This window comes from Lygodium microphyllum, chromosome 6 (assembly GCF_053477565.2).
Source record: "Lygodium microphyllum isolate KBCC chromosome 6, Lygodium_microphyllum_v1.1.10, whole genome shotgun sequence".
Taxonomy (NCBI): domain Eukaryota; kingdom Viridiplantae; phylum Streptophyta; class Polypodiopsida; order Schizaeales; family Lygodiaceae; genus Lygodium; species Lygodium microphyllum.
The window spans coordinates 37,191,386-37,206,097 of NC_141140.1; positions in this window are offsets into that span (position 1 = coordinate 37,191,386).

Consider the following 14,712-nt stretch of genomic DNA (forward strand, 5'->3'; position numbering starts at 1 on the left):
CTAGTATCACCATTGGTAATGTACAACAAAGCAATTACACTATTATTTTGTAATATAACCCATGAATTGGTTACATTATTATTTGGTAATGTAAATTTGAGATTGAGACTCTCTCCCATGCAATGTGTATTAAAATTGGTAAACTCCCAAGGGAAGAGAATTGCCATCTAACTTCATCCTAAGAAGGCTCATAGACCTTAGGGAAAAGAAAGGTGCTTTGCCTAATTCCATTCTAAGAAGGCTTATAGACATTAGGGAAAGCATGCAAATGAAGGAGCATTGATTCATGGCCTTAAGGCCACAAAAATGGGTTGGATGCCCAAGGGAAAGGTGGAAACCCTAACCCTAAAGACTTGTCTGTAAAGGATGAAAAAGAATGGAACAAGATATTCATGTGTACACAAACCTTTGCTTATTACTATCTTCTTGCTATTCTGTTGTTTATGCATTAGTGTGAAGGAGATGGAGTGTGGGAGAGGAGTGAGGGACATGGTGTTATGAAGCCCTTTGCATTCTTTCCTCTTCTTATCCCTCTTATCTTTGTGAGCTGTGTATTGGAGTGTGAGTGTGTGAAGTTGAGAGTGTGAGGGGGAGAGGGACATGGCAATGTGGAGTTCCCTCCTTCTCTTCATCTCCTCAAGCTCATCATTAGCAACTCTCCTCTTGCATGGGAAAAAATGGAAACAAGATCATGAATGAAGAATTATGCATGGGAGCAACACTCATCAATGCATTGCCACCACAATGTGGTAGGTTACTTCATTGTGCTTATACACATGAGTAGGCCAGGTGAGAGATAGTCATAGGCATTGTACACCAAGCTCCTTGAAATAAAAAGGTGTGTCCAAGAGTCCAACATTGAGCTCTTGGAGTGCAACATTTTGATTCCATCATTGGGACCAAAAACACTTCGATCGCAAAATCACTTACACGCATCAAATCATAGATTAGGATATTTCATGCTCACACTAAATCCAAAATGTGTGTGAGTAGTTATCAATGTGCATTGTACACTAGCCCTAGTGCATTAAGCTTTGTGCACTCATCTCTATACCTAACATTAGTGCTTTAGCACCCTACACAAGTGCACCTTGAGTGTACACACTCCACATAGTGCACTTAGACTCTTGAACCCTCCTCGCACCTCTTACTATAGTCAAATAGTGCACATCCTTGTGCATTGAATCCTATCTTGGTATACTATGCACCATTCATTATGCATCATGCACTAGACCAAGTGCATCAATGCCCATCCCTAGTGCACACCCTTAGGCACTAACTCCACGCTAGTGCACACTACCTTGCACTCTACTTGCCAACATAAACATCTCATCAACCATTAGGCACTAACCCCATTGCACCACTCATCACTATGTATTAGTGTATACAACCATGTGTACCACCCCTACACACATGTACTATACTAGTGCAATGCACAAGCATATGCATTAGTGCACCATTGCACTAGTGCACACCTCACATCCACCATGGTGCACTTGTGTGCACTAGCCCTCATCTACATCTCAAGACAAGTGCACACCACTATGCACTATGCAATGACCCTAGTGCACCAAGCCTTGTACACCCATCTCACTTTATTTACACCCCACAAACCACTCTAGTGCAATGCATAGTGCACTTGTGCAGTAGTGCACCATACAACAGTGCTTAGTGCACTATAGTGTACTAAACCTAGTGCACCACTCATCACTATACACCAATGTACTTATTAGTGCACATATCACCCTTACACACACACCTTTGCACCATATTGCACATGCATCAAGACACCTTGTGCACACCACTATGCACATACCCATGCACAAGGGTGCATGCATCACCATTCTTGCACCTAGCCTAACATACATCATGATCCATAATCCAAACCCTAATGCACATGTGCTTTAACCCTACATCCCCGCACATAGACTAAGGCACATTGACACCATTGCACACTACTTTACACATGTACTAGTGCACCCACCCCACACACAACTTTGCACACACCACCCTTTACACATCACTTTAGGCACATTAACACCCTTATCCTAACTCATACACAATGAATATTTTATAGCATTACACATAGTTTCTAACACCTAAACCTTCATTCATATGGTCCTATGCCAAGGAATTTCATACACAAAGATTGACAGACATGCACCTTGTGCACAAGGTTCTTGGACATTGTCATAGTAGTGAACTCTCAAAAAAAGGCATTAATATTCGTTTAGGAACACCTTGCCTTAGCATTCATACGCTCGTGCACATGTGCATGTGCACTAGTGCACCCTTAGTCCACCCTAGTGTAGGCATGCACTAGAATCATACCTTGCACTAACACCACTCCATGTGCATGATCTCTTGTGCACATCATGTGTGCACCCTGCTCACACACCTTTACACTAGTTCACCAGTGCACTAGTGCACTCACCTAGCACCTTGACTAGTGCACACATCACTTAGGACACATTGTACCACCACATATGTGTGCACCCTGCTCACACACCTTTACACTAGTTCACCAATGCATTAGTGCACTCATCTAGCACCTTGACTAGTGCACACATCACTTAGGACACATTGTACCACCACACATACTTGCACTCACTCTTAGGACACCACCATAGCCCCTTAGTGCTATATACTCTATTGTACTATATCTTAGTGCACTATGCCCGAATGCATTATGTCCTAGTGTACACATGCACTTGTACACCCATCTTACACAATTCTAGTGCACTCATCCTTGTTCATCCCTTTACAATGCACACTATAGACACCTTAGACATATCTCCTTACAAGGCACACCACTGCATCTTAGTGAACATTAACCCACTCCTCGTTAATGCAAGTGCACTTGTGCACCTAGTAGTGCACATATGCACTAGTATGCTTATCTTGCATTATCCTACCACACACATCCTAGTGCAGCTCCTTGTGTACAATCCACCTACCATTTTAAGCACACTTGTAGTAGACACATCCCTACACCATAGTGCAATGTACACACATGCTCCTCTGTACCTTACATACCCTCACACACCATAGTGCACACATGTTCTAGTGTATTATATAGCTAGTCTATTATACCTTCCATTGTGCACACCTTTGGATGTACACCATTGCAGTTCAACCCATAGCATTGTACTCTGTAATCAATCTATACACTTGACCACATCATAGCACTCATTTGATTGCACACTAATTCATATATGCACCAAAAAATTTTCTCTTAGTGAGCTAGTCCCACACATGTGCATTATTATGCCCCTAGTGCACTTGTCCCATGCACACATGCACTAGTATGCTCCTAGTACACTAGTCCCTCGCACACATGCACACACATTTTGAATTAGTGTACCACTCCTATACACCATCTCTTGCACTCCATCTTGCATGCACCACCTAATAGACACTTAGTGTGCATGTGCACTTAGCCATCACAACTCATGCACATAAGCACACCCTAGTGCACGTGCACTACACTAATGCACTAATGCACTAGTACATGGCCCTTATTGTATTATGCTTGCACATGTGCACACATGCACTAGTGTACTAAAAACCCTTGTGCACTTACCCCAATGCATGCAATCCTTGCACACTGATGCTTTGGTGCATGTAATCCTTGCACACTAACCCTTGTATATCACTCCATCGCACACATACATGCATACTTGACTCCACATCCACTACCATCTAGTCTAACCCACAAGGGAGATTGAGCTAGTCGTGTTAGAGACTATCAAGACAAATCTTATCGATCCAAAAAATATATTAGTACCTTGACTAGGGTGCAATTATATAAGATAATTGATAGCCCACAAGCAAAGCCAATGGCTTCTAAAAGGCCATCAACACAATTAGACCTCATGAAATAGTCTCCTAATGATGTTGCTCAAACTAATAAGGAAAGCCCCTAGAAGGAGACAAACAATCCCTTAGTGTTGTCAAGCAACAACCTAAGGAAACTAATAGTACTTTTAAGTGTACGAGGTACCCCAAGGTGAAAGCCCCTTCATCACCTAGGAAGAAACAAGAAGTTCAATAGTAGCACCCTAATGGAATTAATCAAGCTGAGGAGAAAAATCCAAAACTAATCACAAAGGATGCCTCTATGTTTCAATCCTTTGATGGAGCCGAGAGCTGAAGGTCACATAGGACCTCATGATGGATGTAAAGAAGTAATAGCAATAGCTTTTAAGGTGGTTGAAAACTTATAGCTATCCCAAACTTACCGCCAAAACATGTAGTGTATATATTGTGGTGCAAGCCATCTCTTTTAAGAGTACTCAAGGCTAGTACACACTTGCCCTAATTGTGGATTCTTCAAGTATGAAGTTGCTTATTATGCACATCCTTGAAGGCTTTCAGGACATAACCCAAAAAAGACTATCAACAATTCAATCGTGACCTCAACTACCCAAGAAAACCTTAGCTAGCACCACAATTAGTCTTTCCATCTCCCTAGGATAGAGATAAATAATGCAAAAAGTTGTTCACACAAACAACTAAGTGTTGGAATTGCCACCAACCAAGGCACATCACAAACAATTTCCCCAAAAAGCAATAACCTTCATAAAAAAATCAAATAGACCTAAGATCTAGTGAGTGTGACATTAGTCACATGTATTGAGATTTTTCTAAACATCAGACATCCAACAATGGGCTTGCTAGATGTAACATCTCAATTCAAATGGTCAAGGTCATAACCATTGACTCCATGGAGGAAGAACTCATCCCACATGCCTATCTCATGGTCCAACTAGTTGCAAAACAAGATCATGTCACTGAGACTCTCATTCATGAAGAAGTGGACTATAATGTCCTTATCTATGTTGTATGGAATGTTATCAGATAGCCCAAACTTATGCCAACTAATGCAACAATAAACCCTTACAAGGTTCTCTATATTGTCTACTAGACAAATGCAATATCTAAATGACCTTGGAGCTTGAAAGCTTGCCCATGATGTTTTATGTGCTTTTGAATAAGAAAGTTGCAAGAAAGGAAATTTAGCTTAGAAAATCATTAAGACGTGTAATCAAATGTGAAACAGATCATGATGCACACATGATACACTTGACAAAATTGAACAATAGGATAATCATGGCTTTCAATAAAAGAAACCTTGCCAACTCTCAAGGGAAGGGAAAGAGACCTATATTTGAGTCGAAAGGAAGGCTTGGTAAAGACAACAAGGAAGTTCTTAGATAACGGTTAAAGGCACAAGAGGAAAAACAAGTATCACTCAATAGGAATTCTCTTGGTCTAGAAATGGAAGTAAGTTGCTAAAAGCTACAACACAATCTCAAAGGCTGCTAGGAGAATACCAACGCATGATAGGAAATGGAGATCTTGGAAATGCCACCTCAAATATTGACTAAGAGTTAGCACAACACTGCGATGGGTCTTCAAAGCATTGCTATATGCTAAAGGGTACTATGCAAGGAATCGATGGATTTGGTTGCCTAAACCACCCGTTCTACTACCTCCATCGACCACAACCCAAGGCTCACCTAAAGTAAAGAAACAAAGAAATATCAAAGTGCACCTCAAAGTTGACCAAAACCACAAAGGAGATCGAGTCAAGTTAGAGACTATCATGCCAAATCTTATGAGTGTATAAAAGATGTTAGTACCTTAATTAGGGTGCAACAATCTAAGATAATTGATAGGCCACAAGAGAAGCCAATGGCTTTTGAAAGGCCATCTACACAATCACAATTAGACCTCATGAAACAACCTCCTTCTAGTAATGAAGCTCAAACTAATAAGGAAATCCCCAAGAAGGAGACAAATAATCCACTCAGTGTTTCCAAGCAACAACCCAAGGAAACTAACAAAACTTTTAAGTATATGAGCCTTATGCCACCACTAGAACTATGGAAATGTAATATACTAGTTCTCATAGCAAGACAAATAACTGGAAATTTACGAAATACACCATACTTGCAAAGAAATACAAGAAATACACCATGTTTGCAAGGAAGCCATAGCCAAGGTAGCTAAGCATGAAATAATATTGCCATGGAAGGTAGAGAATCGTAGATGTGAGCTACAAGATGAATATTTGCCTCATGTCAAGGTGGGACATGGTATGCACCCCATATCTTGGTGGCTAAGAGCATGCACCCTCTTAGTTGGTGGGAGGAAGGAACCTCAATGCATGTATTGCTTTAAAATGGCAAAAAGATCCCTCACAAGTTACATCTCCCCCTTCTATACTTAATACCTAGCCTAGTCTAGACTAAGGTGACTTATGCTTGTAATCCCTAGCCTAGTCTAGACTGAGGTGACTTATGCTTTATTACAAGCCATCCTGGCCTAAAAGAGCTTTGTCCTCAAAGCTGAATTGGGAAAATTTTATAAAGATGATTACAAAGATGGCTTGAATCATTTGGAATCATGTTGTAATGAAGCTCCACGTTGATGAAGATCAAAGAAGTTGATGAAGAAGGATCATATAAATGGAACAAACTGTTGTAAACTATCCAAAATAGGATGTAGTACGAAATTGGCCATATCTTAAGCCAGAAGTGGCCGATTTCCGCATGCGAGATATAGAAATGTAGAGGACAACATGTAGTATCTAGCCATGCCTTCAAAATCGATTTTTGATGCCGATGAAACAATTTGCTTTCACATAGAAATTTAATACATCAAGTTGTTTACTGCCTTGTTTATGAACTGTCCTCTTGCTTAAGCCATGAAAATTGTTCCAAATATGATGCTCATTGCCATGAAGACTCTTCAATAGGCAAACCCTTCCATTTGACTAGGTATTCCACAAGAATACAATTCCTTAGAACCTTCTCCTGCTTGCCAATAATCTTCTCGGGCTCATCTATGATCAAATCATCATCATCCAAGGAAGGTAGTTCTTCAAGAACTTGAATTTGAGGACCCACATACTTTTTAAGCTGAGACACATGAAAGACATTCTGGATTATTGTATTTGAAGGTAAATCTAGTTGATAAACAAGATCCCTAACTCGCTTGACAATACGATAAGGACCATAAAACCTATGAGCAAGTTTGTTGTGTCCTCCTTTAAGAGAAGCACAACATGACTTGGGAACCTTCAAAAATACCCATTTATCTTCCTCAAACTCCACATGTCTTCTTTTCTCATCCACATAGATCTTCATTATCTCTCGAGATTTGAAAATGTTGTCCTTGCATTGCTTTATAAGGGCCTCCATCTTCTCCAACTCCTCACGGGCTTGTGGATTTACATCTTCATGAAACAATGCGGAGGGTACTTGTACTTTGTAGCCATATAAAGCTTCAAATGAAGACATTTCAATGCTCATATGGTAAGTATTGTTGTAACAAAACTCCGCAAGATGGAGCCATTGGTCCCATGCATTTTGTGTCTCATGGCAAAAGTGCCTCAAATAAAATTCTAGCCATTTGTTAACTCTTTCGGTTTGTCCATCCATTTATGGGTGATTGAGATATTAGGAGTCAAAAGAGTCCCCATTGAAGAGAACAAACTCCTCCAAAAGCTGCCCATAAACTTAGTGTCGTGATCGGACACAATCTTCATTACCAAATCATGAAGCTTGAAAATAAATTCCCTGAATTGTTGAGCCACTTGCTTTGTTGTAAATTGGGCCTTGGAAGGGATGAAATGGGTGATTTAGTCAACCAATCAACTACCACATAAATGCTATTCCACCCATGCTTAGTTGTAGGCAATTCTACAATAAAATCCATAGAGATATCAGTCCACTTGCCTTGAGGAATAGGGAGTGGCTGAAGTAAGTCGCCGTGTAGAAGAGATGAGTCTTTATTTTGTTGGCACGAAAGACATCGCATCGCATAGTACTTGGCATCCCGCCAAATGCCCTTCCAATAGAAGCTCCTATGGATGTTGTTAAATGTTTTGAATAGCCCATGATGACCCACTAAAGGTGAAGAATCCATCTCATGCAAAATATGGTCCTTGAAAGAGGATTGTGGTGTCAAGTAGACTCTACCATGATACCATAAAAGACTGTTATGCCAATTGAAATTGGGATACTCTTCTCCTTTTCCTTGCTAAAATTCATTCATCATCTTTGATGCTTGTTTATCAAGTAAATATTCTTCTTAGATGTCATGAATCCAATCCTTGTGTACAATTGAAATTGAAGATAAAGAACATGCCCACATATGTGATAAAGCATCCACCACAACATTATCTTTTCCAGTCATGTAGGATATTTCAAAATCATAGCTTTGAAGAGTAGCTAGCCATCTCCTTTGTTTAGGGGACAAATTTGGTTGGGAAAGGAAGTATTTCAACACACAATGATTGCTCTTCACCTTGAAATGGTTGACATGTATATAGTGATGCCACTTTTTGGTAGCATGCAAAATTGCCAACATCTCTTCTTCATAAACATGTATCGACACTCCTTGTCATCAAGCTTGCGACTTTCATAGGCTATAACTCCATGGTCTTGATACAAAACAGCCCCAACTCCTCTTCCACTAGCATCCGCATGTATAATGAATTCCTCAGAGAAATCTGGGCATACAAGAATAGGTGCCGAAACTAATAGAGATTTCAGTTCGTTGAAGCTCTTGTCGGCTACTATGGAGTCCCAAAAGAAAGCTTCTTTCTTCAACCTATCAGTCAAAGAAGTCGCCACATGAGCATAATTTTTTATAAACCTCCTATAGAATGAAGATAATCCAAGGAAACCCCTCAAGGAAGTAGAATTCGTAGGAGTAGGCCATTCTTTGACACATTTCACCTTGTTAGGATCCACATGAATGCCTTGCTCTCCCACAATGTGACCCAAGTATTCCGTTTCATCTTCCATGAAAGAACACTTTGACATTTTGGCAAAGAGTGTGTGTACTCTTAATGTGTCAAAGACCTCTCACACATGCATTAAATGCTCATGCTTGGATTTGTTATAAATGAGGATATTATCAAAGAATACAAGGACCGTTTTGAACAAGAAAGGCTACAATATCTTATTCATGAGTGCTTGAAAGTAGCGACCGCATTTGAAAGGCCAAATGGCATGACCAAGAAGTGGTATAACCCTCTTTCAATCCTAAAGGCTATTTTATACTCATCCCCTTCCTTCATTCGAATTTGATGATAGCCCAAACGAATATCAATCTTGATGAAGACCTTTGCATCTTTGAGCTCATCAATGCGAGGAATCGAATATCTATTCTTCACCGTGGACTTGTTAAGCTCCCTATAATCAATGCAAAGTCGAAAAGATCCATCTTTCTTCTTAACCAAGAGCACAAGAGAGACAAATGGAGATTGACTTGACTTTTCACCTCTTCCCTTTCAAACTTTGACAAGTGATAGGGAGGTTTGTTGATGGGTTTTGTGTTGGGCAGTAAGTCAATAGGGTGGTCTATCTCTCTCTTTAGAGGCAAAGATGATGGTTTGAAATAAATCTTTGTATTCCTCTAATAGCTCTTCCATTCTTGGATCATTTTGCTTTGAAAAAGATGATGGCTTATTTGGTGACTGCTCTTCATCCACTTTCGCAAGCAAAAGAGTGAATATGTATGACCATGCATTGATTTCTTTATGCATCTTCTTCATAGAGATGAGTTTTATTTGCTTTTGACCAATGCCCTTCAATATTATAGGTTGTCCATTTCATTGGAATTCCATCAACATGTTTTGCAAGTCCAAATAAATTTTTCCAATGGTGAGATAGATGATATGAGTGTGTAGGCATACTTCATTACTTGATTCATAAGCTCCATTAGCCACTTGAATCTTCAACGACACTTGCATTTGTTAAGGAAGCAATCTCAACCCATGCAAAGATTTGGTATTAATGAAGCTATGGGTGTTGTTCGTATCAATCAAAAGGTGAAACATTCTTCCATTGATCAGCCCCTCAAGTCTAAGGGTGTTTTCTCCTTTACAACCAGTCCATGCATCATGAGAGATTGCATATAAAGAACCACCCAGATCAAAAGGAAAATTGTCCACAATATCATAAAATTCCTCGTTCCTTCATCCTCGTCATGTATTTCTTCAACCATAGGGTTTGCTTCCACTTGAAATACATTCCCGTCTTCACTTTCATCCTCATCCGGCTCATCGATGATGAAAAAGTTAAGCTTGCTATTTTTGGATTTGCATTTTAGCCTATGGTCTTGTGTCCACTTTTCTCCACACTTAAAACATAACCCTTTGGCCCTCATGTCTCTTATTTGTTCATTTGAAAGGACCTTGTTGTAAGTGTTGTTTTGAGATCCCTTTTGTGCGTTTTCAGCCCTTTCAAAGCTTTTTTCTGCTTCAATCATTGGTCTATAACCATTTCCTCCACTTGGTTTTGATCCATAGACCGTTGGATATGTAGGCAACTTGCTATAATTATTGTTTTAGGTACTAGTTCCCTTGCCTTCTTGCCTATAAACATCCCTTTGCTGGTTGAAATGTGCTCCAACCCTTGAAGACTGATTAGGTAATGAATACCCTGCACTTTTTGGCTGAACCCCCATTGATTCTCTTCTATATTTCTACCCATATCTTTTAGCATATAAAATGGCTTTATGAATTATCTTAGGCTGCATTGCACCTACTTCCAAAGAGAGGGTTGAATCTAAACCAAATATGTATTTGTTTAACTTGGCCAAATCATCAATCCCTTCAATGTACATAGAAAGATTAAGAAACATACTAGAGTGATCATGAACAGACATGCCCCTTTGTTGAAGACCATACCATCTTCTTTGCAATCTTTCTTTCTCTATTGAAGAGACAAACACTTACAACATTGCCTTCTTAAAATCTTCCCAAGAAGCAAAATTGTGACTAACTCTTTGCATATATATCCACCATGTATACATGTAGCCTTCAAGATGGAGTGCCGCAAAAAAAATATTGGCTTCATCATGGCGAGGGAAAAGTGTGAAGTACATCTCTAATTTGTTTACCCATTCTTCCCACTCCATTGGAGATGCATTATCTCCCTTGAAGTTGGAAATGGTAATCTTTTCTTTGTACTCCCTTTCATTATAGGTTGGTTAGAAATTGTTAGAGTGCTTCCCAAAAGATGATTGTCTCCAAGAATCTCTATTCATTGAATCTCTTCCAAAGAGTTTGGTCTAGAAGTATTACCACCATGGTTCGGTTGTCCCAATCCAAAAGAATGATATTGTCCACATCAGTGGGCTGACCATGAAATGACTTGTCTTTATTGGTGATATCATGAAATGACCTTCTTTCATAAAATCTTCCACTCTTATCATGAAAGTCCAATTCTTTTTGCCTGATGGTAGATTGAGAGGGAAAACATTTGTAGAAGGGGTCACATCCATGAAACTCCTCATTGTCTTCTTCTCTTAAGTCCTCCTCTTCTTCATAAGTGACATCACATTTTGAACTGAATTGAGGATGGATATGATGCTTTAATGGCATTGGTGTGGCTGATAATGAGTACTCTTCAATGTTTACAGCTCTTATTTTTCAAAGGTTGATATTATAGGCTAATCAATGCCCTTTCTTTTCATATTGGAGGGCTGGGCTGAAGCATTTTCAATATGAGAAGTAGATACATTTGGTGGGAAAGATGTGGTTTGAGTTTGCAAGTCCTTGGTAGTTGTTACTACATCTTCAAATCCACTCTTCATAAACTTAACCAGCTTTCTGCTGAAGTCCTTCATCCACTTTGTTGGATGTGTTCTTAACCTTTTCCCATGATTTGGATAGTTGCTCATAAGTATCACGCACTCCAATGTTCACAATACGTATTTCTCTTGAAAGCATAGAGTCTTCAAAAGGTTCGTGAGACATGGGATTTCCATCATTACCCACTCGTGCACTATGAGCATTACCAATGCTTACAACATCATCTTGTTGGTCATGATCAATGGCTTCATTAGTGTTATTTTGATCATTGATATATTCTATGATGTCTTCTTAAATGGTTTCCATGACTTGATTTTTTATTTTGTTTTTGGCCATTATAGATATGTGTTGTCAAAAATGACTGTGGGGAAGAAAACTATCAGTATCTTGCTTAATATTGCACCAATGCCAATGGTTTCTTGATCTCCAAAGGAAGCTTATATAGTAGGGGTACTCAAATTTAGCAAGGTCTCAGCTTACAATAGGGTATATGAGTGAAATAAACTCAAACAGGTCAACTTATCTAGGTGTAGTCCCACTAGACCCCTTGTCAAAAATTTTGCTATATCTTTTGCTCCTAGAGTCTGATTATTGAAATTTCTAATTCAAATTGAAGTTTGATATCCCCTCTTCAAATCAAGCTATCAAGCTCCCAAATCAGATCATGATAGAATATCCTATAATAGAAATTGTTGACATGTCCTGTGAACTCCTGCAACCTGTAAACACCCTATGGAAGCCCTGTTTCACCCTGATATGAGTCCTGTAGTACTTGTAGACCCTTGAAATAACTAATAGATCAATGTTGGGCTGTAGGGCACCTGTAGGTATCTAGGAAACACTTGCAATTTATAGGTACATGTTGGAAAGACTTGTATATCTGTTCAAGGATGTCACAAATTGCCCTATTTGGTACCACTGGTCTTCAAATCTTCATCCACTCTTTCCCAAGTGGTCCTTCATGGTCCACCACCAGTGGTGAGGGATAAAATGGTAGGACGAGCACCTAAATGGGGTCTGAAACTCTGAAAGGTGTGAGAAGTTTCTTATGGGCCAGGTTGTGCACCCCTACAAAGTCTTAAATAGCAAGGAAGGGTCACCTCTCTATTATTGTTGTCTCGTCCAGCTTCGACCTTTTTCCTCGGTCGGAATATACATGGCAAAGCTAGTTTCTAACAATCAATGCGTGATATGCATGGCTTAATCAAAATTTTGCCATTTCATGATATGCAAGAACGGAAATGGAATAGGGATGGAATCGAAATAGGGATAGGTAAGGAATACTTACAGTAGTGATTCAGTGCTTTACAATTTTATTCCACTTACCACTCGATTCTACTCTCGGCCAAATTGCATTCAATCCATCAAGCAATCAAGGTTAGGATTAGGCATAAAGCTTCCAACAAATGGAGGAGATTATTAACAATTGGCATCTGAATTTTTATTGAGAAGGAAGGAAAAAATTCAGCATAACATCATTCAGCCCTAAGTTGGGTCTAAATGCAATCAAATGGTAATTCTTAAATGGGATTACTCTTAATTCTCCCTTTTCAACAATTGGATGGCTTAAGCAATTGGAAATTAAAGGGATTAAGATTGAAATTTAGAAATACCTCTTTCATTGTTGGAGTAGATGATTATGGAAGCTCCAATTACCGTTTGATACTTGAAATTCTTGATCTCCCGCTTGATGTAGCCAAGAATATCCTCAAATTGCAATCCGCATGATAAATATGTAGCTCATAGACTCCAATTTTTCCTTCAAGAAAGCTCCAACATCCAAAAGCTTGGTAGGAGTTATCCTTGTAGCCCAATGTGGCTAGAAATTTGAAAAAGAGTCAATGATGAGCATCGACAAGGGTAGAAGAATTCAATCCTTGATAGAGAACTCTTACATTGAAGCACATAAGCTTACATATACTGCCCACACACTGCAATGCCGAGAAGAAGCTCTATTCTTTCAATATTGAAGTAAGACCATTAATTCTTGACATAATCCCGTGCATAGAAGCTTTAGGATGCATCAAGAACCAAAAGCCCCATGATACCATCCTTCAAAGTCCAAAATTTCTGAAAAATCAAGTGGCTGCCCTATTTTTACTCATTTCAAGAGAATAAGTGCTCTAATCTTGCAAGGAATCTTCAATGTCGGTTCAATGAGTGCTGAAGAAGCTCAAGGATACTTGATAGAACAAAAGCCCTCTGATACTTTGAAGAAATTTCAGAAAAAACTCATTGTTGTCATAAATCTACCATAGCCAGGGTTTGGAAAGCTTAAGAATGATCAAGAAGGTGAAATATGTCACTGATCACTTGTTGAGATTGAGTAATCTTGGTAGAAGCTTGGAGTAATCCATTGCAAGTAGCACCATAGCTAGAATTTTTTGTGGAGGAGGGAAGGATCTAATCAGCGCAAACAGCCCCTCACATACTACGAAATGATAATTGCCTTAGTCAAGGCATAAGGCTACTCTACATGAAGCTTGTGGCATAAAGAATCAAGCCCCGGTGTCTCATCAGTGAGTAATGATCAATGGAAGAAGATTGAAGTAGTGGAAGCCATGGTTTCTTGGAGAAAAACTTGAGAAGAGGAGAGAGAAAGTCTGCTTCTCAAAAGTAACTCTTCTTTTATCTCATTTAGTCATTGTAGGTTATCCTTTTGTCCAAGAAGACTCAAAATGACCTTCAAATGGACCACGACCTGCTAAAATGGCCTTGAGCCCGCCATTTTTCCTTCCAGACTCCTTTAAATTCCACCAACTTGGTCTCGACTTGCTGAAGAACACTTCCACTAATCACGGTTTAAACTGTATAAGCCTTGTGACCAAATTTTGGCCTCCTGATTACCGTTAACCATGCTGTGACTAGATACACCATGAAAATGACTTGCCACATGGATCAAAATCCATGCTCTGATACCAATGTAATATACTAGTTCTTACAGTAAGACAAATAACATGAAATTTATGAAATACACCATACTTGCAAAGAAATACAAGAAATACACCATGTTTGCAAGGAAGCCATAGCCAAGGTAGCTAAGCATGAAATAATATTGCCATGGAAGGTAGAGAATTGTAGATGTAAGCTACAACATG